This window comes from Nasonia vitripennis, chromosome 5 (genome assembly GCF_009193385.2).
Source record: "Nasonia vitripennis strain AsymCx chromosome 5, Nvit_psr_1.1, whole genome shotgun sequence".
In the NCBI taxonomy this organism is placed as follows: Eukaryota; Metazoa; Arthropoda; class Insecta; order Hymenoptera; family Pteromalidae; genus Nasonia; species Nasonia vitripennis.
Window position 1 is genome coordinate 14,548,684 of NC_045761.1, and position 5,000 is coordinate 14,553,683.

Consider the following 5,000-nt stretch of genomic DNA (forward strand, 5'->3'; position numbering starts at 1 on the left):
AGCACGAATGAGTAATATGCGAGCGTCAATGAGTAATGTGCGAGCGTCAATGAGTGATGTGCGAGCGTCAATGAGTAATGTGCGAGCACGAATGAGTGATACGCGAGCACAAATGAGTGATGTGCGAGCAAGAATGAGCAATGTGCGAGCACGAATGAGTGATGTGCGAGCACGAATGAGCAATGTGCGAGCTCAAATGAGTGATGTGCGAGCACGAATGAGCAATGTGCGAGCACAAATGAGTGATGTGCGAGCGTCAATGAGTGATGTGCGAGCGTCAATGAGTGATGTGCGAGCGTCAATGAGTAATATGCGAGCGTCAATGAGTAATGTGCGAGCACGAATGAGTGATGTGCGAGCACGAATGAGTGATACGCGAGCACAAATGAGTGATGTGCGAGCGTCAATGAGTGATGTGCGAGCACGAATGAGTAATATGCGAGCGTCAATGAGTGATGTGCGAGCGTCTATGAGTGATGTGCGAACACGAATGAGTGATACGCGAGAGTCAATGAGTGATGTGCGAGCGTCAATGAGTAATGTGCGAGCACGAATGAGTGATGTGCGAGCACGAATGAGTGATACGCGAGCACAAATGAGTGATGTGCGAGCGTCAATGAGTGATGTGCGAGCACGAATGAGTGATGTGCGAGCACGAATGAGCAATGTGCGAGCTCAAATGAGTGATGTGCGAGCACGAATGAGTATACCGAAATCTCAGGGTTCACCCAACTGCCCTGGCAGAAATGCGACCCTCCCGGGGCTCTTCCGTTCGGAAGATGGTAGATAGGGACAGTGGGAATCTCGTTAATGCATGCGAGCAATCTTCGTATAGATAGCTAAACGTTTCAGTTTACTGATTTAATCATTTTCTGCTCCCGCCGTTCGCACCGATCCCTATGTAATAATATTTCGCGCCTGACGTGATCACATTTCGTCGTAGATAGTGACAGTTATAATGTAGATTTATATAGCAAGAATGAGAGATATGCGAGCACGAATGAGTGATGTGCGAGCACGAATGAGCAATGTGCGAGCTCAAATGAGTGATGTGCGAGCACGAATGAGTGATGTGCGAGCGTCAATGAGTAATATGCGAGCGTCAATGAGTAATGTGCGAGCACGAATGAGTGATGTGCGAGCACGAATGAGTGATACGCGAGCGTCAATGAGTGATGTGCGAGCGTCTATGAGTGATGTGCGAACACGAATGAGTGATACGCGAGCGTCAATGAGTGATGTGCGAGCGTCAATGAGTGATGTGCGAGAACGAATGAGTGATGTGCGAGCAAGAATGAGTAATATGCGAGCGTCAATGAGTGATGTCCGAGCACGAATGAGTGATGTGCGAGCGTCAATGAGTGATGTGCGAGCACGAATGAGTGATGTGCGAGCACGAATGAGCAATGTGCGAGCTCAAATGAGTGATGTGCGAGCGTCAATGAGTGATGTGCGAGCGTCAATGAGTGATGTGCGAGAACGAATGAGTGATACGCGAGATCCAATTAGTGAAGTGCGAGCGTCAATGAGTGATGTGCGAGCGTCAATGAGTAATGTGCGAGCACGAATGAGTGATATGCGAGCGTCAATGAGTGATGTGCGAGCGTCAATGAGTGATGTGCGAGCACGAATGAGTGATGTGCGAGCACGAATGAGCAATGTGCGAGCTCAAATGAGTGATGTGCGAGCGTCAATGAGTGATGTGCGAGCACGGAGGCTCGAAAAAGTCTAAGTCGCCCCACACGCATTGCTTTCTCTCGGAGGCTCGAAAAAGTCTAAGTCGCCCCACACGCATTGCTTTCTCTCGGAGGCTCGAAAAAGTCTAAGTCGCCCCACACGCATTGCTTTCTCTCGGAGGCTCGAAAAAGTCTAAGTCGCCCCACACGCATTGCTTTCTCTCGGAGGCTCGAAAAAGTCTAAGTCGCCCCACACGCATCGCATTGCTTTCTCTCGGAGGCTCGAAAAAGTCTAAGTCGCCCCACACGCATTGCTTTCTCTCGGAGGCTCGAAAAAGTCTAAGTCGCCCCACACGCATTGCTTTCTCTCGGAGGCTCGAAAAAGTCTAAGTCGCCCCACACGCATTGCTTTCTCTCGGAGGCTCGAAAAAGTCTAAGTCGCCCCACACGCATTGCTTTCTCTCGGAGGCTCGAAAAAGTCTAAGTCGCCCCACACGCATTGCTTTCTCTCGGAGGCTCGAAAAAGTCTAAGTCGCCCCACACGCATTGCTTTCTCTCGGAGGCTCGAAAAAGTCTAAGTCGCCCCACACGCATTGCTTTCTCTCGGAGGCTCGAAAAAGTCTAAGTCGCCCCACACGCATTGCTTTCTCTCGGAGGCTCGAAAAAGTCTAAGTCGCCCCACACGCATTGCTTTCTCTCGGAGGCTCGAAAAAGTCTAGTCTAAGTCGCCCCACACGCATTGCTTTCTCTCGGAGGCTCGAAAAAGTCTAAGTCGCCCCACACGCATTGCTTTCTCTCGGAGGCTCGAAAAAGTCTAAGTCGCCCCACACGCATTGCTTTCTCTCGGAGGCTCGAAAAAGTCTAAGTCGCCCCACACGCATTGCTTTCTCTCGGAGGCTCGAAAAAGTCTAAGTCGCCCCACACGCATTGCTTTCTCTCGGAGGCTCGAAAAAGTCTAAGTCGCCCCACACGCATTGCTTTCTCTCGGAGGCTCGAAAAAGTCTAAGTCGCCCCACACGCATTGCTTTCTCTCGGAGGCTCGAAAAAGTCTAAGTCGCCCCACACGCATTGCTTTCTCTCGGAGGCTCGAAAAAGTCTAAGTCGCCCCACACGCATTGCTTTCTCTCGAGGCTCGAAAAAGTCTAAGTCGCCCACAAACGCAGTTGCTTTCTCTCGGAGGCTCGAAAAAGTCTAAGTCGCCCCACACGCATTGCTTTCTCTCGGAGGCTCGAAAAAGTCTAAGTCGCCCCACACCGCATTGCTTTCTCTCGGAGGCTCGAAAAAGTCTAAGTCGCCCCACACGCATTGCTTTCTCTCGGAGGCTCGAAAAAGTCTAAGTCGCCCCACACGCATTGCTTTCTCTCGGAGGCTCGAAAGTCTAAGTCGCCCACACGCATTGCTTTCTCTCGGAGGCTCGAAAAAGTCTAAGTCGCCCCACACGCATTGCTTCTCTCGGAGGCTCGAAAAAGTCTAAGTCGCCCCACACGCATTGCTTTCTCTCGGAGGCTCGAAAAAGTCTAAGTCGCCCCACACGCATTGCTTTCTCTCGGAGGCTCGAAAAGTCTAAGTCGCCCCACACGCATTGCTTTCTCTCGGAGGCTCGAAAAAGTCTAAGTCGCCCCACACGCATTGCTTTCTCTCGGAGGCTCGAAAAAGTCTAAGTCGCCCCACACGCATTGCTTTCTCTCGAGCTCGAAAAAGCTAAGTCGCCCCACACGCATTGCTTTCTCTCGAGGCTCGAAAAGTCTAAGTCGCCCCACACGCATTGCTTTCTCTCGGAGGCTCGAAAAAGTCTAAGTCGCCCCACACGCATTGCTTTCTCTCGGAGGCTCGAAAAAGTCTAAGTCGCCCCACACGCATTGCTTTCTCTCGGAGGCTCGAAAAAGTCTAAGTCGCCCCACACGCATTGCTTTCTCTCGGAGGCTCGAAAAAGTCTAAGTCGCCCCACACGCATTGCTTTCTCTCGGAGGCTCGAAAAAGTCTAAGTCGCCCCACACGCATTGCTTTCTCTCGGAGGCTCGAAAAAGTCTAAGTCGCCCCACACGCATTGCTTTCTCTCGGAGGCTCGAAAAAGTCTAAGTCGCCCCACACGCATTGCTTTCTCTCGGAGGCTCGAAAAAGTCTAAGTCGCCCCACACGCATTGCTTTCTCTCGGAGGCTCGAAAAAGTCTAAGTCGCCCCACACGCATTGCTTTCTCTCGGAGGCTCGAAAAAGTCTAAGTCGCCCCACACGCATTGCTTTCTCTCGGAGGCTCGAAAAAGTCTAAGTCGCCCCACACGCATTGCTTTCTCTCGGAGGCTCGAAAAAGTCTAAGTCGCCCCACACGCATTGCTTTCTCTCGGAGGCTCGAAAAAGTCTAAGTCGCCCCACACGCATTGCTTTCTCTCGGAGGCTCGAAAAAGTCTAAGTCGCCCCACACGCATTGCTTTCTCTCGGAGGCTCGAAAAAGTCTAAGTCGCCCCACACGCATTGCTTTCTCTCGGAGGCTCGAAAAAGTCTAAGTCGCCCCACACGCATTGCTTTCTCTCGGAGGCTCGAAAAAGTCTAAGTCGCCCCACACGCATTGCTTTCTCTCGGAGGCTCGAAAAGTCTAAGTCGCCCCACACGCATTGCTTTCTCTCGGAGGCTCGAAAAAGTCTAAGTCGCCCACACGCATTGCTTTCTCTCGGAGGCTCGAAAAAGTCTAAGTCGCCCCACACGCATTGCTTTCTCTCGGAGGCTCGAAAAAGTCTAAGTCGCCCCACACGCATTGCTTTCTCTCGGAGGCTCGAAAAAGTCTAAGTCGCCCCACACGCATTGCTTTCTCTCGGAGGCTCGAAAAAGTCTAAGTCGCCCCACACGCATTGCTTTCTCTCGGAGGCTCGAAAAAGTCTAAGTCGCCCACACGCATTGCTTTCTCTCGGAGGCTCGAAAAAGTCTAAGTCGCCCCACACGCATTGCTTTCTCTCGGAGGCTCGAAAAAGTCTAAGTCGCCCCACACGCATTGCTTTCTCTCGGAGGCTCGAAAAAGTCTAAGTCGCCCCACACGCATTGCTTTCTCTCGGAGGCTCGAAAAAGTCTAAGTCGCCCCACACGCATTGCTTTCTCTCGGAGGCTCGAAAAAGTCTAAGTCGCCCCACACGCATTGCTTTCTCTCGGAGGCTCGAAAAAGTCTAAGTCGCCCCACACGCATTGCTTTCTCTCGGAGGCTCGAAAAAGTCTAAGTCGCCCCACACGCATTGCTTTCTCTCGGAGGCTCGAAAAAGTCTAAGTCGCCCCACACGCATTGCTTTCTCTCGGAGGCTCGAAAAAGTCTAAGTCGCCCCACACGCATTGCTTTCTCT